This window comes from Telmatherina bonti (assembly GCF_933228915.1).
Source record: "Telmatherina bonti genome assembly, chromosome: 2".
Taxonomy (NCBI): domain Eukaryota; kingdom Metazoa; phylum Chordata; class Actinopteri; order Atheriniformes; family Telmatherinidae; genus Telmatherina; species Telmatherina bonti.
This window is the reverse complement of record NC_136620.1, coordinates 41519418-41539411: the sequence shown is the minus strand read 5'-3', so window position 1 is coordinate 41539411 and position 19994 is coordinate 41519418. Positions and strand designations below refer to the sequence as shown.

The 19994-nt window shown below is 36.1% G+C and overlaps 1 protein-coding gene across 1 annotated transcript in view; it reads left to right on the top strand.

The window, feature by feature from the left end:
• Positions 1-19994, top strand: part of LOC306769691 (plasmolipin-like) — a gene marked incomplete at both ends in the record, with an annotated part of 202426 nt that overhangs the window by 7373 nt on the left and 175059 nt on the right. The gene's annotated exons all lie outside the window — the stretch shown is intronic.

Below are 19994 nucleotides of genomic sequence, written 5' to 3'. Positions count from 1 at the left end.
GGAGATTAACAGTTCCGGAGTTTCGTAGTTTAAAAGTTCCGGAGTTTTGTAGCTTAAAAGTTCTGGAGTTTAGAAGTTCCGGAGTTTCGTAGTTTAAAAGTTCCGGAGTTTTGTAGTTTTAAAGTTCCGGAGTTTAAAAGTTCCGGAGTTTTGTAGTTTTAAAGTTCCGGAGTTTCGTAGTTTTAAAGTTCCGGAGTTTAAAAGTTCCGGAGTTTCGTAGTTTAAAAGTTCCTGAGTTTCGTAGTTTAAAAGTTCCGGAGTTTCGTAGTTTAAAAGTTCTGGAGTTTCGTAGTTTAAAAGTTCCGGAGTTTCGTAGTTTAAAAGTTCCAGAGTTTCGTAGTTTAAAAGTTCCTGAATTTCATAGTTTAAAAGTTCGGTAGTTTAAAAGTTCCGGAGTTACGTAGTTTAAAAGTTCCGGAGTTTAAAGGTTCCGGAGTTTAAAAGTTCCGGAGTTTCGTAGTTTAAAAGTTCCTGAGTTTTGTAGTTTTAAAGTTCCGGAGTTTAAAAGTTCCGGTGTTTCGTAGTTTAAAAGTTCCGGAGTTTCGTAGTTTAAAAGTTCCGGAGTTTCGTAGTTTAAAAGTTCCGGAGTTTAAAAGTTCCGGAGTTTAAAAGTTCCGGAGTTTTGTAGCTTAAAAGTTCTGGAGTTTAAAAGTTCCGGAGTTTCGTAGTTTAAAAGTTCCTGAGTTTTGTAGTTTAAAAGTTCCGGAGTTTAAAAGTTCCAGAGTTTCGTAGTTTAAAAGTTCCGGAGTTTAAAAGTTCCGGAGTTTCGTAGTTTAAAAGTTCCGGAGTTTAAAAGTTCCGGAGTTTAAAAGTTCCGGAGTTTTGTAGCTTAAAAGTTCTGGAGTTTAAAAGTTCCGGAGTTTCGTAGTTTAAAAGTTCCTGAGTTTTGTAGTTTAAAAGTTCCGTAGTTTAAAAGTTCCAGAGTTTCGTAGTTTAAAAGTTCCGGAGTTTCGTAGTTTAAAAGTTCCGGAGTTTCGTAGTTTAAAAGTTCCTGAGTTTCATAGTTTAAAAGTTCGGTAGTTTAAAAGTTCCGGAGTTTTGTAGTTTAAAATTTCCAGAGTTTCGTAGTTTAAAAGTTCCGGAGTTTAAAGGTTCCGGAGTTTAAAAGTTCCGGAGTTTCGTAGTTTAAAAGTTCAAGAGTTTCGTAGTTTAAAAGTTCCGGAGTTTCGTAGTTTAAAAGTTCGGGAGTTACGTAGTTTAAAAGTTCGGGAGTTTTGTAGCTTAAAAGTTCTAGAGTTTAAAAGTTCCGGAGTTTAAAAGTTCCGGAGTTTCGTAGTTTAAAAGTTCGGGAGTTTAAAAGTTCCGGAGTTTCGTAGTTTAAAAGTTCCAGAGTTTCGTAGTTTAAAAGTTCCGGAGTTTCGTAGTTTAAAAGTTCGGGAGTTACGTAGTTTAAAAGTTCGGGAGTTTTGTAGCTTAAAAGTTCTAGAGTTTAAAAGTTCCGGAGTTTAAAAGTTCCGGAGTTACGTAGTTTAAAAGTTCCGGAGTTTAAAAGTTCCGGCGTTTCGTAGTTTAAAAGTTCCGGAGTTTCGTAGTTTAAAAGTTCCGGAGTTTCGTAGTTTAAAAGTTCCGGAGTTTAAAGGTTCCGGAGTTTCGTAGTTTAAAAGTTCCTGAGTTTTGTAGCTTAAAAGTTCTGGAGTTTAAAAGTTCCGGAGTTTCGTAGTTTAAAAGTTCCTGAGTTTTGTAGTTTAAAAGTTCCGGAGTTTAAAAGTTCCGGTGTTTCGTAGTTTAAAAGTTCCGGAGTTTCGTAGTTTAAAAGTTCCTGAGTTTTGTAGTTTTAAAGTTCCGGAGTTTCGTAGTTTAAAAGTTCTGGAGTTTCGTAGTTTAAAAGTTCCGGAGTTTCGTAGTTTAAAAGTTCCAGAGTTTCGTAGTTTAAAAGTTCCTGAATTTCATAGTTTAAAAGTTCGGTAGTTTAAAAGTTCCGGAGTTTCGTAGTTTAAAATTTCCGGAGTTTCGTAGTTTAAAAGTTCCGGAGTTACGTAGTTTAAAAGTTCCGGAGTTTAAAGGTTCCGGAGTTTAAAAGTTCCGGAGTTTCGTAGTTTAAAAGTTCCTGAGTTTTGTAGTTTTAAAGTTCCGGAGTTTAAAAGTTCCGGTGTTTCGTAGTTTAAAAGTTCCGGAGTTTCGTAGTTTAAAAGTTCCGGAGTTTCGTAGTTTAAAAGTTCCGGAGTTTCGTAGTTTAAAAGTTCCGGAGTTTAAAAGTTCCGGAGTTTAAAAGTTCCGGAGTTTTGTAGCTTAAAAGTTCTGGAGTTTAAAAGTTCCGGAGTTTCGTAGTTTAAAAGTTCCTGAGTTTTGTAGTTTAAAAGTTCCGTAGTTTAAAAGTTCCGGAGTTTCGTAGTTTAAAAGTTCCGGAGTTTCGTAGTTTAAAAGTTCCGGAGTTTCGTAGTTTAAAAGTTCCTGAGTTTCATAGTTTAAAAGTTCGGTAGTTTAAAAGTTCCGGAGTTTTGTAGTTTAAAATTTCCAGAGTTTCGTAGTTTAAAAGTTCCGGAGTTTAAAGGTTCCGGAGTTTAAAAGTTCCGGAGTTTCGTAGTTTAAAAGTTCCAGAGTTTCGTAGTTTAAAAGTTCCGGAGTTTCGTAGTTTAAAAGTTCGGGAGTTACGTAGTTTAAAAGTTCGGGAGTTTTGTAGCTTAAAAGTTCTAGAGTTTAAAAGTTCCGGAGTTTAAAAGTTCCGGAGTTTCGTAGTTTAAAAGTTCGGGAGTTTAAAAGTTCCGGAGTTTCGTAGTTTAAAAGTTCCAGAGTTTCGTAGTTTAAAAGTTCCGGAGTTTCGTAGTTTAAAAGTTCGGGAGTTACGTAGTTTAAAAGTTCGGGAGTTTTGTAGCTTAAAAGTTCTAGAGTTTAAAAGTTCCGGAGTTTAAAAGTTCCGGAGTTTCGTAGTTTAAAAGTTCGGGAGTTTAAAAGTTCCGGAGTTTCGTAGTTTAAAAGTTCCTGAGTTTTGTCGTTTAAAAGTTCCGGAGTTTAAAAGTTCTGGTGTTTCGTAGTTTAAAAGTTCCGGAGTTCTGTAGTTTAAAAGTTCCGGAGTTCTGTAGTTTAAAAGTTCCTGAGTTTCATAGTTTAAAAGTTCGGGAGTTTAAAAGTTCCGGAGTTTCGTAGTTTAAAAGTTCCGGAGTTTCATAGTTTAAAAGTTCCGGAGTTTCGTAGTTTAAAAGTTCCGGAGTTTCGTAGTTTAAAAGTTCCAGAGTTTCATAGTTTAAAAGTTCCTGAGTTTCATAGTTTAAAAGTTCGGGAGTTTAAAAGTTCCGGAGTTTCGTAGTCTAAAAGTTCCGGAGTTTTGTAGCTTAAAAGTTCTGGAGTTTAGAAGTTCCGGAGTTTCGTAGTTTAAAAGTTCCGGAGTTTTGTAGTTTTAAAGTTCCGCAGTTTAAAAGTTCCGGAGTTTTGTAGTTTTAAAGTTCCGGAGTTTCGTAGTTTTAAAGTTCCGGAGTTTAAAAGTTCCGGAGTTTCGTAGTTTAAAAGTTCCTGAGTTTCGTAGTTTAAAAGTTCCGGAGTTTAAAAGTTCCGGCGTTTCGTAGTTTAAAAGTTCCGGAGTTTCGTAGTTTAAAAGTTCCGGAGTTTCGTAGTTTAAAAGTTCCGGAGTTTCATAGTTTAAAAGTTCGGGAGATTAACAGTTCCGGAGTTTCGTAGTTTAAAAGTTCCGGAGTTTTGTAGCTTAAAAGTTCTGGAGTTTAGAAGTTCCGGAGTTTCGTAGTTTAAAAGTTCCGGAGTTTTGTAGTTTTAAAGTTCCGGAGTTTAAAAGTTCCGGAGTTTTGTAGTTTTAAAGTTCCGGAGTTTCGTAGTTTTAAAGTTCCGGAGTTTAAAAGTTCCGGAGTTTCGTAGTTTAAAAGTTCCTGAGTTTCGTAGTTTAAAAGTTCCGGAGTTTCGTAGTTTAAAAGTTCTGGAGTTTCGTAGTTTAAAAGTTCCGGAGTTTCGTAGTTTAAAAGTTCCAGAGTTTCGTAGTTTAAAAGTTCCTGAATTTCATAGTTTAAAAGTTCGGTAGTTTAAAAGTTCCGGAGTTACGTAGTTTAAAAGTTCCGGAGTTTAAAGGTTCCGGAGTTTAAAAGTTCCGGAGTTTCGTAGTTTAAAAGTTCCTGAGTTTTGTAGTTTTAAAGTTCCGGAGTTTAAAAGTTCCGGTGTTTCGTAGTTTAAAAGTTCCGGAGTTTCGTAGTTTAAAAGTTCCGGAGTTTCGTAGTTTAAAAGTTCCGGAGTTTAAAAGTTCCGGAGTTTAAAAGTTCCGGAGTTTTGTAGCTTAAAAGTTCTGGAGTTTAAAAGTTCCGGAGTTTCGTAGTTTAAAAGTTCCTGAGTTTTGTAGTTTAAAAGTTCCGGAGTTTAAAAGTTCCAGAGTTTCGTAGTTTAAAAGTTCCGGAGTTTAAAAGTTCCGGAGTTTCGTAGTTTAAAAGTTCCGGAGTTTAAAAGTTCCGGAGTTTAAAAGTTCCGGAGTTTTGTAGCTTAAAAGTTCTGGAGTTTAAAAGTTCCGGAGTTTCGTAGTTTAAAAGTTCCTGAGTTTTGTAGTTTAAAAGTTCCGTAGTTTAAAAGTTCCAGAGTTTCGTAGTTTAAAAGTTCCGGAGTTTCGTAGTTTAAAAGTTCCGGAGTTTCGTAGTTTAAAAGTTCCTGAGTTTCATAGTTTAAAAGTTCGGTAGTTTAAAAGTTCCGGAGTTTTGTAGTTTAAAATTTCCAGAGTTTCGTAGTTTAAAAGTTCCGGAGTTTAAAGGTTCCGGAGTTTAAAAGTTCCGGAGTTTCGTAGTTTAAAAGTTCAAGAGTTTCGTAGTTTAAAAGTTCCGGAGTTTCGTAGTTTAAAAGTTCGGGAGTTACGTAGTTTAAAAGTTCGGGAGTTTTGTAGCTTAAAAGTTCTAGAGTTTAAAAGTTCCGGAGTTTAAAAGTTCCGGAGTTTCGTAGTTTAAAAGTTCGGGAGTTTAAAAGTTCCGGAGTTTCGTAGTTTAAAAGTTCCAGAGTTTCGTAGTTTAAAAGTTCCGGAGTTTCGTAGTTTAAAAGTTCGGGAGTTACGTAGTTTAAAAGTTCGGGAGTTTTGTAGCTTAAAAGTTCTAGAGTTTAAAAGTTCCGGAGTTTAAAAGTTCCGGAGTTTCGTAGTTTAAAAGTTCGGGAGTTTAAAAGTTCCGGAGTTTCGTAGTTTAAAAGTTCCTGAGTTTTGTCCTTTAAAAGTTCCGGAGTTTAAAAGTTCTGGTGTTTCGTAGTTTAAAAGTTCCGGAGTTCTGTAGTTTAAAAGTTCCGGAGTTCTGTAGTTTAAAAGTTCCTGAGTTTCATAGTTTAAAAGTTCGGGAGTTTAAAAGTTCCGGAGTTTCGTAGTTTAAAAGTTCCGGAGTTTCATAGTTTAAAAGTTCCGGAGTTTCGTAGTTTAAAAGTTCCGGAGTTTCGTAGTTTAAAAGTTCCAGAGTTTCATAGTTTAAAAGTTCCTGAGTTTCATAGTTTAAAAGTTCGGGAGTTTAAAAGTTCCGGAGTTTCGTAGTCTAAAAGTTCCGGAGTTTTGTAGCTTAAAAGTTCTGGAGTTTAGAAGTTCCGGAGTTTCGTAGTTTAAAAGTTCCGGAGTTTTGTAGTTTTAAAGTTCCGCAGTTTAAAATTTCCGGAGTTTTGTAGTTTTAAAGTTCCGGAGTTTCGTAGTTTTAAAGTTCCGGAGTTTAAAAGTTCCGGAGTTTCGTAGTTTAAAAGTTCCTGAGTTTCGTAGTTTAAAAGTTCCGGCGTTTCGTAGTTTAAAAGTTCCGGAGTTTCGTAGTTTAAAAGTTCCGGAGTTTCGTAGTTTAAAAGTTCCGGAGTTTCATAGTTTAAAAGTTCGGGAGTTTAACAGTTCCGGAGTTTCGTAGTTTAAAAGTTCCGGAGTTTTGTAGCTTAAAAGTTCTGGAGTTTAGAAGTTCCGGAGTTTCGTAGTTTAAAAGTTCCGGAGTTTTGTAGTTTTAAAGTTCCGGAGTTTAAAAGTTCCGGAGTTTTGTAGTTTTAAAGTTCCGGAGTTTCGTAGTTTTAAAGTTCCGGAGTTTAAAAGTTCCGGAGTTTCGTAGTTTAAAAGTTCCTGAGTTTCGTAGTTTAAAAGTTCCGGAGTTTAAAAGTTCCGGAGTTTCATAGTTTAAAAGTTCGGGAGTTTAACAGTTCCGGAGTTTCGTAGTTTAAAAGTTCCGGAGTTTCGTAGTTTAAAAGTTCCGGAGTTTAAAAGTTCCGGCGTTTCGTAGTTTAAAAGTTCCGGAGTTTCATAGTTTAAAAGTTCGGGAGTGTAACAGTTCCGGAGTTTCGTAGTTTAAAAGTTCCGGAGTTTCGTAGTTTAAAAGTTCCAGAGTTTCGTAGTTTAAAAGTTCCGGAGTTTCGTAGTTTAAAAGTTCGGGAGTTACGTAGTTTAAAAGTTCGGGAGTTTTGTAGCTTAAAAGTTCTAGAGTTTAAAAGTTCCGGAGTTTAAAAGTTCCGGAGTTTCGTAGTTTAAAAGTTCGGGAGTTTAAAAGTTCCGGAGTTTCGTAGTTTAAAAGTTCCAGAGTTTCGTAGTTTAAAAGTTCCGGAGTTTCGTAGTTTAAAAGTTCGGGAGTTACGTAGTTTAAAAGTTCGGGAGTTTTATAGCTTAAAAGTTCTAGAGTTTAAAAGTTCCGGAGTTTAAAAGTTCCGGAGTTTCGTAGTTTAAAAGTTCGGGAGTTTAAAAGTTCCGGAGTTTCGTAGTTTAAAAGTTCCTGAGTTTTGTCCTTTAAAAGTTCCGGAGTTTAAAAGTTCTGGTGTTTCGTAGTTTAAAAGTTCCGGAGTTCTGTAGTTTAAAAGTTCCGGAGTTCTGTAGTTTAAAAGTTCCTGAGTTTCATAGTTTAAAAGTTCGGGAGTTTAAAAGTTCCGGAGTTTCGTAGTTTAAAAGTTCCGGAGTTTCATAGTTTAAAAGTTCCGGAGTTTCGTAGTTTAAAAGTTCCGGAGTTTCGTAGTTTAAAAGTTCCAGAGTTTCATAGTTTAAAAGTTCCTGAGTTTCATAGTTTAAAAGTTCGGGAGTTTAAAAGTTCCGGAGTTTCGTAGTCTAAAAGTTCCGGAGTTTTGTAGCTTAAAAGTTCTGGAGTTTAGAAGTTCCGGAGTTTCGTAGTTTAAAAGTTCCGGAGTTTTGTAGTTTTAAAGTTCCGCAGTTTAAAAGTTCCGGAGTTTTGTAGTTTTAAAGTTCCGGAGTTTCGTAGTTTTAAAGTTCCGGAGTTTAAAAGTTCCGGAGTTTCGTAGTTTAAAAGTTCCTGAGTTTCGTAGTTTAAAAGTTCCGGAGTTTAAAAGTTCCGGCGTTTCGTAGTTTAAAAGTTCCGGAGTTTCGTAGTTTAAAAGTTCCGGAGTTTCGTAGTTTAAAAGTTCCGGAGTTTCATAGTTTAAAAGTTCGGGAGTTTAACAGTTCCGGAGTTTCGTAGTTTAAAAGTTCCGGAGTTTTGTAGCTTAAAAGTTCTGGAGTTTAGAAGTTCCGGAGTTTCGTAGTTTAAAAGTTCCGGAGTTTTGTAGTTTTAAAGTTCCGGAGTTTAAAAGTTCCGGAGTTTTGTAGTTTTAAAGTTCCGGAGTTTCGTGGTTTTAAAGTTCCGGAGTTTAAAAGTTCCGGAGTTTCGTAGTTTAAAAGTTCCTGAGTTTCGTAGTTTAAAAGTTCCGGAGTTTAAAAGTTCCGGAGTTTCATAGTTTAAAAGTTCGGGAGTTTAACAGTTCCGGAGTTTCGTAGTTTAAAAGTTCCGGAGTTTCGTAGTTTAAAAGTTCCGGAGTTTAAAAGTTCCGGCGTTTCGTAGTTTAAAAGTTCCGGAGTTTCATAGTTTAAAAGTTCGGGAGTTTAACAGTTCCGGAGTTTCGTAGTTTAAAAGTTCCGGAGTTTCGTAGTTTAAAAGTTCCAGAGTTTAAAAGTTCCGGAGTTTCGTAGTTTAAAAGTTCCGGAGTTTAAAGGTTCCGGAGTTTCGTAGTCTAAAAGTTCCGGAGTTTTGTAGCTTAAAAGTTCTGGAGTTTAGAAGTTCCGGAGTTTCGTAGTTTAAAAGTTCCGGAGTTTTGTAGTTTTAAAGTTCCGGAGTTTAAAAGTTCCGGAGTTTTGTAGTTTTAAAGTTCCGGAGTTTCGTAGTTTTAAAGTTCCGGAGTTTAAAAGTTCCGGAGTTTCGTAGTTTAAAAGTTCCTGAGTTTTGTAGTTTAAAAGTTCCGGAGTTTAAAAGTTCCGGCGTTTCGTAGTTTAAAAGTTCCGGAGTTTCGTAGTTTAAAAGTTCCGGAGTTTCGTAGTTTAAAAGTTCCGGAGTTTAAAGGTTCCGGAGTTTCGTAGTTTAAAAGTTCCTGAGTTTTGTAGCTTAAAAGTTCTGGAGTTTTAAAGTTCCGGAGTTTCGTAGTTTTAAAGTTCCGGAGTTTAAAAGTTCCGGAGTTTCGTAGTTTAAAAGTTCCTGAGTTTCGTAGTTTAAAAGTTCCGGAGTTTAAAAGTTCCGGCGTTTCGTAGTTTAAAAGTTCCGGAGTTTCGTAGTTTAAAAGTTCCGGAGTTTCGTAGTTTAAAAGTTCCGGAGTTTAAAGGTTCCAGAGTTTCGTAGTTTAAAAGTTCTTGAATTTCATAGTTTAAAAGTTCGGTAGTTTAAAAGTTCCGGAGTTTCGTAGTTTAAAATTTCCGGAGTTTCGTAGTTTTAAAGTTCCGGAGTTTCGTAGTTTAAAAGTTCCGGAGTTTAAAGGTTCCGGAGTTTAAAAGTTCCGGAGTTTCGTAGTTTAAAAGTTCCTGAGTTTTGTAGTTTAAAAGTTCCGGAGTTTAAAAGTTCCGGTGTTTCGTAGTTTAAAAGTTCCGGAGTTTCGTAGTTTAAAAGTTCCGGAGTTTCGTAGTTTAAAAGTTCCGGAGTTTCGTAGTTTAAAAGTTCCGGAGTTTCATAGTTTAAAAGTTCGGTAGTTTAAAAGTTCCGGAGTTTCGTAGTTTAAAATTTCCAGAGTTTCGTAGTTTAAAAGTTCCGGAGTTTAAAGGTTCCGGAGTTTAAAAGTTCCGGAGTTTCGTAGTTTAAAAGTTCCGGAGTTTCATAGTTTAAAAGTTCGGGAGTTTAACAGTTCCGGAGTTTCGTAGTCTAAAAGTTCCGGAGTTTTGTAGCTTAAAAGTTCTGGAGTTTAGAAGTTCCGGAGTTTCGTAGTTTAAAAGTTCCGGAGTTTTGTAGTTTTAAAGTTCCGGAGTTTAAAAGTTCCGGAGTTTTGTAGTTTTAAAGTTCCGGAGTTTCGTAGTTTTAAAGTTCCGGAGTTTAAAAGTTCCGGAGTTTCGTAGTTTAAAAGTTCCTGAGTTTTGTAGTTTAAAAGTTCCGGAGTTTAAAAGTTCCGGCGTTTCGTAGTTTAAAAGTTCCGGAGTTTCGTAGTTTAAAAGTTCCGGAGTTTAAAGGTTCCGGAGTTTCGTAGTTTAAAAGTTCCTGAGTTTTGTAGCTTAAAAGTTCTGGAGTTTTAAAGTTCCGGAGTTTCGTAGTTTTAAAGTTCCGGAGTTTAAAAGTTCCGGAGTTTCGTAGTTTAAAAGTTCCGGAGTTTCGTAGTTTAAAAGTTCCGGAGTTTAAAAGTTCCGGCGTTTCGTAGTTTAAAAGTTCCGGAGTTTCGTAGTTTAAAAGTTCCGGAGTTTCGTAGTTTAAAAGTTCCGGAGTTTAAAGGTTCCAGAGTTTCGTAGTTTAAAAGTTCCTGAATTTCATAGTTTAAAAGTTCGGTAGTTTAAAAGTTCCGGAGTTTCGTAGTTTAAAATTTCCGGAGTTTCGTAGTTTTAAAGTTCCGGAGTTTCGTAGTTTAAAAGTTCCGGAGTTTAAAGGTTCCGGAGTTTAAAAGTTCCGGAGTTTCGTAGTTTAAAAGTTCCTGAGTTTTGTAGTTTAAAAGTTCCGGAGTTTAAAAGTTCCGGTGTTTCGTAGTTTAAAAGTTCCGGAGTTTCGTAGTTTAAAAGTTCCGGAGTTTCGTAGTTTAAAAGTTCCGGAGTTTCGTAGTTTAAAAGTTCCGGAGTTTCATAGTTTAAAAGTTCGGTAGTTTAAAAGTTCCGGAGTTTCGTAGTTTAAAATTTCCAGAGTTTCGTAGTTTAAAAGTTCCGGAGTTTAAAGGTTCCGGAGTTTAAAAGTTCCGGAGTTTCGTAGTTTAAAAGTTCCGGAGTTTCATAGTTTAAAAGTTCGGGAGTTTAACAGTTCCGGAGTTTCGTAGTCTAAAAGTTCCGGAGTTTTGTAGCTTAAAAGTTCTGGAGTTTAGAAGTTCCGGAGTTTCGTAGTTTAAAAGTTCCGGAGTTTTGTAGTTTTAAAGTTCCGGAGTTTAAAAGTTCCGGAGTTTTGTAGTTTTAAAGTTCCGGAGTTTCGTAGTTTTAAAGTTCCGGAGTTTAAAAGTTCCGGAGTTTCGTAGTTTAAAAGTTCCTGAGTTTTGTAGTTTAAAAGTTCCGGAGTTTAAAAGTTCCGGCGTTTCGTAGTTTAAAAGTTCCGGAGTTTTGTAGCTTAAAAGTTCTGGAGTTTTAAAGTTCCGGAGTTTCGTAGTTTTAAAGTTCCGGAGTTTAAAAGTTCCGGAGTTTCGTAGTTTAAAAGTTCCTGAGTTTCGTAGTTTAAAAGTTCCGGAGTTTAAAAGTTCCGGCGTTTCGTAGTTTAAAAGTTCCGGAGTTTCGTAGTTTAAAAGTTCCGGAGTTTCGTAGTTTAAAAGTTCCGGAGTTTAAAGGTTCCAGAGTTTCGTAGTTTAAAAGTTCCTGAATTTCATAGTTTAAAAGTTCGGTAGTTTAAAAGTTCCGGAGTTTCGTAGTTTAAAATTTCCGGAGTTTCGTAGTTTTAAAGTTCCGGAGTTTCGTAGTTTAAAAGTTCCGGCGTTTCGTAGTTTAAAAGTTCCGGAGTTTCGTAGTTTAAAATTTCCGGAGTTTCGTAGTTTTAAAGTTCCGGAGTTTCGTAGTTTAAAAGTTCCGGAGTTTAAAGGTTCCGGAGTTTAAAAGTTCCGGAGTTTCGTAGTTTAAAAGTTCCTGAGTTTTGTAGTTTAAAAGTTCCGGAGTTTAAAAGTTCCGGTGTTTCGTAGTTTAAAAGTTCCGGAGTTTCGTAGTTTAAAAGTTCCGGAGTTTCGTAGTTTAAAAGTTCCGGAGTTTCGTAGTTTAAAAGTTCCGGAGTTTCATAGTTTAAAAGTTCGGTAGTTTAAAAGTTCCGGAGTTTCGTAGTTTAAAATTTCCAGAGTTTCGTAGTTTAAAAGTTCCGGAGTTTAAAGGTTCCGGAGTTTAAAAGTTCCGGAGTTTCGTAGTTTAAAAGTTCCGGAGTTTCATAGTTTAAAAGTTCGGGAGTTTAACAGTTCCGGAGTTTCGTAGTCTAAAAGTTCCGGAGTTTTGTAGCTTAAAAGTTCTGGAGTTTAGAAGTTCCGGAGTTTCGTAGTTTAAAAGTTCCGGAGTTTTGTAGTTTTAAAGTTCCGGAGTTTAAAAGTTCCGGAGTTTTGTAGTTTTAAAGTTCCGGAGTTTCGTAGTTTTAAAGTTCCGGAGTTTAAAAGTTCCGGAGTTTCGTAGTTTAAAAGTTCCTGAGTTTTGTAGTTTAAAAGTTCCGGAGTTTAAAAGTTCCGGAGTTTCGTAGTTTAAAAGTTCCTGAGTTTTGTAGTTTAAAAGTTCCGGAGTTTAAAAGTTCCGGTGTTTCGTAGTTTAAAAGTTCCGGAGTTTCGTAGTTTAAAAGTTCCGGAGTTTTGTAGTTTTAAAGTTCCGGAGTTTCGTAGTTTAAAAGTTCCGGAGTTTAAAAGTTCCGGAGTTTCGTAGTTTAAAAGTTCCTGAGTTTCGTAGTTTAAAAGTTCCGGAGTTTAAAAGTTCCGGCGTTTCGTAGTTTAAAAGTTCCGGAGTTTCGTAGTTTAAAAGTTCCGGAGTTTCGTAGTTTAAAAGTTCCGGAGTTTAAAGGTTCCGGAGTTTCGTAGTTTAAAAGTTCCTGAGTTTTGTAGCTTAAAAGTTCCGGAGTTTAAAAGTTCCGGTGTTTCGTAGTTTAAAAGTTCCGGAGTTTCGTAGTTTAAAAGTTCTGGAGTTTCGTAGTTTAAAAGTTCCTGAATTTCATAGTTTAAAAGTTCGGTAGTTTAAAAGTTCCGGAGTTTCGTAGTTTAAAATTTCCGGAGTTTCGTAGTTTTAAAGTTCCGGAGTTTCGTAGTTTAAAAGTTCCCGGAGTTTAAAGGTTCCGGAGTTTAAAAGTTCCGGAGTTTCGTAGTTTAAAAGTTCCTGAGTTTTGTAGTTTAAAAGTTCCGGAGTTTAAAAGTTCCGGTGTTTCGTAGTTTAAAAGTTCCGGAGTTTCGTAGTTTAAAAGTTCCGGAGTTTCGTAGTTTAAAAGTTCCGGAGTTTCGTAGTTTAAAAGTTCCGGAGTTTCATAGTTTAAAAGTTCGGTAGTTTAAAAGTTCCGGAGTTTCGTAGTTTAAAATTTCCAGAGTTTCGTAGTTTAAAAGTTCCGGAGTTTAAAGGTTCCGGAGTTTAAAAGTTCCGGAGTTTCGTAGTTTAAAAGTTCCGGAGTTTCATAGTTTAAAAGTTCCGGAGTTTAAAGGTTCCGGAGTTTAAAAGTTCCGGAGTTTCGTAGTTTAAAAGTTCCGGAGTTTCATAGTTTAAAAGTTCGGGAGTTTAACAGTTCCGGAGTTTCGTAGTCTAAAAGTTCCGGAGTTTTGTAGCTTAAAAGTTCTGGAGTTTAGAAGTTCCGGAGTTTTGTAGTTTTAAAGTTCCGGAGTTTCGTAGTTTTAAAGTTCCGGAGTTTAAAAGTTCCGGAGTTTCGTAGTTTAAAAGTTCCTGAGTTTTGTAGTTTAAAAGTTCCGGAGTTTAAAAGTTCCGGCGTTTCGTAGTTTAAAAGTTCCGGAGTTTCGTAGTTTAAAAGTTCCGGAGTTTCGTAGTTTAAAAGTTCCGGAGTTTAAAGGTTCCGGAGTTTCGTAGTTTAAAAGTTCCTGAGTTTTGTAGTTTAAAAGTTCCGGAGTTTAAAAGTTCCGGAGTTTCGTAGTTTAAAAGTTCCTGAGTTTTGTAGTTTAAAAGTTCCGGAGTTTAAAAGTTCCGGTGTTTCGTAGTTTAAAAGTTCCGGAGTTTCGTAGTTTAAAAGTTCCGGAGTTTTGTAGTTTTAAAGTTCCGGAGTTTCGTAGTTTAAAAGTTCCGGAGTTTAAAAGTTCCGGAGTTTCGTAGTTTAAAAGTTCCTGAGTTTCGTAGTTTAAAAGTTCCGGAGTTTAAAAGTTCCGGCGTTTCGTAGTTTAAAAGTTCCGGAGTTTCGTAGTTTAAAAGTTCCGGAGTTTCGTAGTTTAAAAGTTCCGGAGTTTAAAGGTTCCGGAGTTTCGTAGTTTAAAAGTTCCTGAGTTTTGTAGCTTAAAAGTTCCGGAGTTTAAAAGTTCCGGTGTTTCGTAGTTTAAAAGTTCCGGAGTTTCGTAGTTTAAAAGTTCTGGAGTTTCGTAGTTTAAAAGTTCCTGAATTTCATAGTTTAAAAGTTCGGTAGTTTAAAAGTTCCGGAGTTTCGTAGTTTAAAATTTCCGGAGTTTCGTAGTTTTAAAGTTCCGGAGTTTCGTAGTTTAAAAGTTCCCGGAGTTTAAAGGTTCCGGAGTTTAAAAGTTCCGGAGTTTCGTAGTTTAAAAGTTCCTGAGTTTTGTAGTTTAAAAGTTCCGGAGTTTAAAAGTTCCGGTGTTTCGTAGTTTAAAAGTTCCGGAGTTTCGTAGTTTAAAAGTTCCGGAGTTTCGTAGTGTAAAAGTTCCGGAGTTTCGTAGTTTAAAAGTTCCGGAGTTTCATAGTTTAAAAGTTCGGTAGTTTAAAAGTTCCGGAGTTTCGTAGTTTAAAATTTCCAGAGTTTCGTAGTTTAAAAGTTCCGGAGTTTAAAGGTTCCGGAGTTTAAAAGTTCCGGAGTTTCGTAGTTTAAAAGTTCCGGAGTTTCATAGTTTAAAAGTTCGGGAGTTTAACAGTTCCGGAGTTTCGTAGTCTAAAAGTTCCGGAGTTTTGTAGCTTAAAAGTTCTGGAGTTTAGAAGTTCCGGAGTTTCGTAGTTTAAAAGTTCCGGAGTTTTGTAGTTTTAAAGTTCCGGAGTTTAAAAGTTCCGGAGTTTTGTAGTTTTAAAGTTCCGGAGTTTCGTAGTTTTAAAGTTCCGGAGTTTAAAAGTTCCGGAGTTTCGTAGTTTAAAAGTTCCTGAGTTTTGTAGTTTAAAAGTTCCGGAGTTTAAAAGTTCCGGAGTTTCGTAGTTTAAAAGTTCCGGAGTTTTGTAGTTTAAAAGTTCCTGAGTTTCGTAGTTTAAAAGTTCGGGAGTTTAAAAGTTCCGGCGTTTCGTAGTTTAAAAGTTCCGGAGTTTCGTAGTTTAAAAGTTCCGGTGTTTCGTAGTTTAAAAGTTCCGGAGTTTCGTAGTTTAAAAGTTCCGGAGTTTTGTAGTTTAAAAGTTCGGGAGTTTAAAAGTTCCGGAGTTTCGTAGTTTAAAAGTTCCGGAGTTTAAAAGTTCTGGAGTTTCGTAGTTTAAAAGTTCCGGAGTTTCATAGTTTAAAAGTTCGGGAGTTTAACAGTTCCGGAGTTTCGTAGTTTAAAAGTTCCGGAGTTTCGTAGTTTAAAAGTTCCAGAGTTTAAAAGTTCCGGAGTTTCGTAGTTTAAAAGTTCCTGAGTTTCGTAGTTTAAAAGTTCGGGAGTTTAAAAGTTCCGGCGTTTCGTAGTTTAAAAGTTCCGGAGTTTCATAGTTTAAAAGTTCGGGAGTTTAACAGTTCCGGAGTTTCGTAGTTTAAAAGTTCCGGAGTTTCGTAGTTTAAAAGTTCCAGAGTTTAAAAGTTCCGGAGTTTCGTAGTTTAAAAGTTCCTGAGTTTCGTAGTTTAAAAGTTCCGGAGTTTCGTAGTTTAAAAGTTCCGGAGTTTTGTAGTTTAAAAGTTCGGGAGTTTAAAAGTTCCGGAGTTTAAAAGTTCTGGAGTTTCGTAGTTTAAAAGTTCCGGAGTTTCGTAGTTTAAAAGTTCGGGAGTTTAAAAGTTCCGGCGTTTCGTAGTTTAAAAGTTCCGGAGTTTCGTAGTTTAAAAGTTCCTGAGTTTTGTAGTTTAAAAGTTCCGGAGTTTAAAAGTTCCGGTGTTTCGTAGTTTAAAAGTTCCGGAGTTTCGTAGTTTAAAAGTTCCGGAGTTTCGTAGTTTAAAAGTTCCGGAGTTTCGTAGTTTAAAAGTTCCGGAGTTTCATAGTTTAAAAGTTCGGTAGTTTAAAAGTTCCGGAGTTTCGTAGTTTAAAATTTCCAGAGTTTCGTAGTTTAAAAGTTCCGGAGTTTAAAGGTTCCGGAGTTTAAAAGTTCCGGAGTTTCGTAGTTTAAAAGTTCCGGAGTTTCATAGTTTAAAAGTTCGGGAGTTTAACAGTTCCGGAGTTTCGTAGTCTAAAAGTTCCGGAGTTTCGTAGCTTAAAAGTTCTGGAGTTTAGAAGTTCCGGAGTTTCGTAGTTTAAAAGTTCCGGAGTTTTGTAGTTTTAAAGTTCCGGAGTTTAAAAGTTCCGGAGTTTTGTAGTTTTAAAGTTCCGGAGTTTCGTAGTTTTAAAGTTCCGGAGTTTAAAAGTTCCGGAGTTTCGTAGTTTAAAAGTTCCTGAGTTTTGTAGTTTAAAAGTTCCGGAGTTTAAAAGTTCCGGCGTTTCGTAGTTTAAAAGTTCCGGAGTTTTGTAGCTTAAAAGTTCTGGAGTTTTAAAGTTCCGGAGTTTCGTAGTTTTAAAGTTCCGGAGTTTAAAGGTTCCAGAGTTTCGTAGTTTAAAAGTTCCTGAATTTCATAGTTTAAAAGTTCGGTAGTTTAAAAGTTCCGGAGTTTCGTAGTTTAAAATTTCCGGAGTTTCGTAGTTTTAAAGTTCCGGAGTTTCGTAGTTTAAAAGTTCCGGAGTTTAAAGGTTCCGGAGTTTAAAAGTTCCGGAGTTTCGTAGTTTAAAAGTTCCTGAGTTTTGTAGTTTAAAAGTTCCGGAGTTTAAAAGTTCCGGTGTTTCGTAGTTTAAAAGTTCCGGAGTTTTGTAGCTTAAAAGTTCTGGAGTTTTAAAGTTCCGGAGTTTCGTAGTTTTAAAGTTCCGGAGTTTTAAAGTTCCGGAGTTTCGTAGTTTAAAAGTTCCTGAGTTTCGTAGTTTAAAAGTTCCGGAGTTTAAAAGTTCCGGCGTTTCGTAGTTTAAAAGTTCCGGAGTTTCGTAGTTTAAAAGTTCCGGAGTTTCGTAGTTTAAAAGTTCCGGAGTTTAAAGGTTCCAGAGTTTCGTAGTTTAAAAGTTCCTGAATTTCATAGTTTAAAAGTTCGGTAGTTTAAAAGTTCCGGAGTTTCGTAGTTTAAAATTTCCGGAGTTTCGTAGTTTTAAAGTTCCGGAGTTTCGTAGTTTAAAAGTTCCGGCGTTTCGTAGTTTAAAAGTTCCGGAGTTTCGTAGTTTAAAAGTTCCGGAGTTTAAAGGTTCCGGAGTTTAAAAGTTCCGGAGTTTCGTAGTTTAAAAGTTCCGGAGTTTAAAGGTTCCAGAGTTTCGTAGTTTAAAAGTTCCTGAATTTCATAGTTTAAAAGTTCGGTAGTTTAAAAGTTCCGGAGTTTCGTAGTTTAAAATTTCCGGAGTTTCGTAGTTTTAAAGTTCCGGAGTTTCGTAGTTTAAAAGTTCCGGAGTTTAAAGGTTCCGGAGTTTAAAAGTTCCGGAGTTTCGTAGTTTAAAAGTTCCTGAGTTTTGTAGTTTAAAAGTTCCGGAGTTTAAAAGTTCCGGTGTTTCGTAGTTTAAAAGTTCCGGAGTTTCGTAGTTTAAAAGTTCCGGAGTTTCGTAGTTTAAAAGTTCCGGAGTTTCGTAGTTTAAAAGTTCCGGAGTTTCATAGTTTAAAAGTTCGGTAGTTTAAAAGTTCCGGAGTTTCGTAGTTTAAAATTTCCAGAGTTTCGTAGTTTAAAAGTTCCGGAGTTTAAAGGTTCCGGAGTTTAAAAGTTCCGGAGTTTCGTAGTTTAAAAGTTCCGGAGTTTCATAGTTTAAAAGTTCGGGAGTTTAACAGTTCCGGAGTTTCGTAGTCTAAAAGTTCCGGAGTTTTGTAGCTTAAAAGTTCTGGAGTTTAGAAGTTCCGGAGTTTCGTAGTTTAAAAGTTCCGGAGTTTTGTAGTTTTAAAGTTCCGGAGTTTAAAAGTTCCGGAGTTTTGTAGTTTTAAAGTTCCGGAGTTTCGTAGTTTTAAAGTTCCGGAGTTTAAAAGTTCCGGAGTTTCGTAGTTTAAAAGTTCCTGAGTTTTGTAGTTTAAAAGTTCCGGAGTTTAAAAGTTCCGGCGTTTCGTAGTTTAAAAGTTCCGGAGTTTTGTAGCTTAAAAGTTCTGGAGTTTTAAAGTTCCGGAGTTTCGTAGTTTTAAAGTTCCGGAGTTTAAAGGTTCCAGAGTTTCGTAGTTTAAAAGTTCCTGAATTTCATAGTTTAAAAGTTCGGTAGTTTAAAAGTTCCGGAGTTTCGTAGTTTAAAATTTCCGGAGTTTCGTAGTTTTAAAGTTCCGGAGTTTCGTAGTTTAAAAGTTCCGGAGTTTAAAGGTTCCGGAGTTTAAAAGTTCCGGAGTTTCGTAGTTTAAAAGTTCCTGAGTTTTGTAGTTTAAAAGTTCCGGAGTTTAAAAGTTCCGGTGTTTCGTAGTTTAAAAGTTCCGGAGTTTTGTAGCTTAAAAGTTCTGGAGTTTTAAAGTTCCGGAGTTTCGTAGTTTTAAAGTTCCGGAGTTTTAAAGTTCCGGAGTTTCGTAGTTTAAAAGTTCCTGAGTTTCGTAGTTTAAAAGTTCCGGAGTTTAAAAGTTCCGGCGTTTCGTAGTTTAAAAGTTCCGGAGTTTCGTAGTTTAAAAGTTCCGGAGTTTCGTAGTTTAAAAGTTCCGGAGTTTAAAGGTTCCAGAGTTTCGTAGTTTAAAAGTTCCTGAATTTCATAGTTTAAAAGTTCGGTAGTTTAAAAGTTCCGGAGTTTCGTAGTTTAAAATTTCCGGAGTTTCGTAGTTTTAAAGTTCCGGAGTTTCGTAGTTTAAAAGTTCCGGCGTTTCGTAGTTTAAAAGTTCCGGAGTTTCGTAGTTTAAAAGTTCCGGAGTTTAAAGGTTCCGGAGTTTAAAAGTTCCGGAGTTTCGTAGTTTAAAAGTTCCGGAGTTTAAAGGTTCCAGAGTTTCGTAGTTTAAAAGTTCCTGAATTTCATAGTTTAAAAGTTCGGTAGTTTAAAAGTTCCGGAGTTTCGTAGTTTAAAATTTCCGGAGTTTCGTAGTTTTAAAGTTCCGGAGTTTCGTAGTTTAAAAGTTCCGGAGTTTAAAGGTTCCGGAGTTTAAAAGTTCCGGAGTTTCGTAGTTTAAAAGTTCCTGAGTTTTGTAGTTTAAAAGTTCCGGAGTTTAAAAGTTCCGGTGTTTCGTAGTTTAAAAGTTCCGGAGTTTCGTAGTTTAAAAGTTCCGGAGTTTCGTAGTTTAAAAGTTCCGGAGTTTCGTAGTTTAAAAGTTCCGGAGTTTCATAGTTTAAAAGTTCGGTAGTTTAAAAGTTCCGGAGTTTCGTAGTTTAAAATTTCCAGAGTTTCGTAGTTTAAAAGTTCCGGAGTTTAAAGGTTCCGGAGTTTAAAAGTTCCGGAGTTTCGTAGTTTAAAAGTTCCGGAGTTTCATAGTTTAAAAGTTCGGGAGTTTAACAGTTCCGGAGTTTCGTAGTCTAAAAGTTCCGGAGTTTTGTAGCTTAAAAGTTCTGGAGTTTAGAAGTTCCGGAGTTTCGTAGTTTAAAAGTTCCGGAGTTTTGTAGTTTTAAAGTTCCGGAGTTTAAAAGTTCCGGAGTTTTGTAGTTTTAAAGTTCCGGAGTTTCGTAGTTTTAAAGTTCCGGAGTTTAAAAGTTCCGGAGTTTCGTAGTTTAAAAGTTCCTGAGTTTTGTAGTTTAAAAGTTCCGGAGTTTAAAAGTTCCGGCGTTTCGTAGTTTAAAAGTTCCGGAGTTTTGTAGCTTAAAAGTTCTGGAGTTTTAAAGTTCCGGAGTTTCGTAGTTTTAAAGTTCCGGAGTTTAAAAGTTCTGGAGTTTCGTAGTTTAAAAGTTCCTGAGTTTCGTAGTTTAAAAGTTCCGGAGTTTAAAAGTTCCGGCGTTTCGTAGTTTAAAAGTTCCGGAGTTTCGTAGTTTAAAAGTTCCGGAGTTTCGTAGTTTAAAAGTTCCGGAGTTTAAAGGTTCCAGAGTTTCGTAGTTTAAAAGTTCCTGAATTTTATAGTTTAAAAGTTCGGTAGTTTAAAAGTTCCGGAGTTTCGTAGTTTAAAATTTCCGGAGTTTCGTAGTTTTAAAGTTCCGGAGTTTCGTAGTTTAAAAGTTCCGGAGTTTAAAGGTTCCGGAGTTTAAAAGTTCCGGAGTTTCGTAGTTTAAAAGTTCCTGAGTTTTGTAGTTTAAAAGTTCCGGAGTTTAAAAGTTCCGGTGTTTCGTAGTTTAAAAGTTCCGGAGTTTCGTAGTTTAAAAGTTCCGGAGTTTCGTAGTTTAAAAGTTCCGGAGTTTCGTAGTTTAAAAGTTCCGGAGTTTCATAGTTTAAAAGTTCGGTAGTTTAAAAGTTCCGGAGTTTCGTAGTTTAAAATTTCCAGAGTTTCGTAGTTTAAAAGTTCCGGAGTTTAAAGGTTCCGGAGTTTAAAAGTTCCGGAGTTTCGTAGTTTAAAAGTTCCGGAGTTTCATAGTTTAAAAGTTCGGGAGTTTAACAGTTCCGGAGTTTCGTAGTCTAAAAGTTCCGGAGTTTTGTAGCTTAAAAGTTCTGGAGTTTAGAAGTTCCGGAGTTTCGTAGTTTAAAAGTTCCGGAGTTTTGTAGTTTTAAAGTTCCGGAGTTTAAAAGTTCCGGAGTTTTGTAGTTTTAAAGTTCCGGAGTTTCGTAGTTTTAAAGTTCCGGAGTTTAAAAGTTCCGGAGTTTCGTAGTTTAAAAGTTCCTGAGTTTTGTAGTTTAAAAGTTCCGGAGTTTAAAAGTTCCGGCGTTTCGTAGTTTAAAAGTTCCGGAGTTTCGTAGTTTAAAAGTTCCGGAGTTTCGTAGTTTAAAAGTTCCGGAGTTTTGTAGTTTAAAAGTTCCGGAGTTTAAAAGTTCCGGCGTTTCGTAGTTTAAAAGTTCCGGAGTTTTGTAGCTTAAAAGTTCTGGAGTTTTAAAGTTCCGGAGTTTCGTAGTTTTAAAGTTCCGGAGTTTAAAGGTTCCAGAGTTTCGTAGTTTAAAAGTTCCTGAATTTCATAGTTTAAAAGTTCGGTAGTTTAAAAGTTCCGGAGTTTCGTAGTTTAAAAGTTCCGGAGTTTCGTAGTTTAAAAGTTCCGGAGTTTCATAGTTTA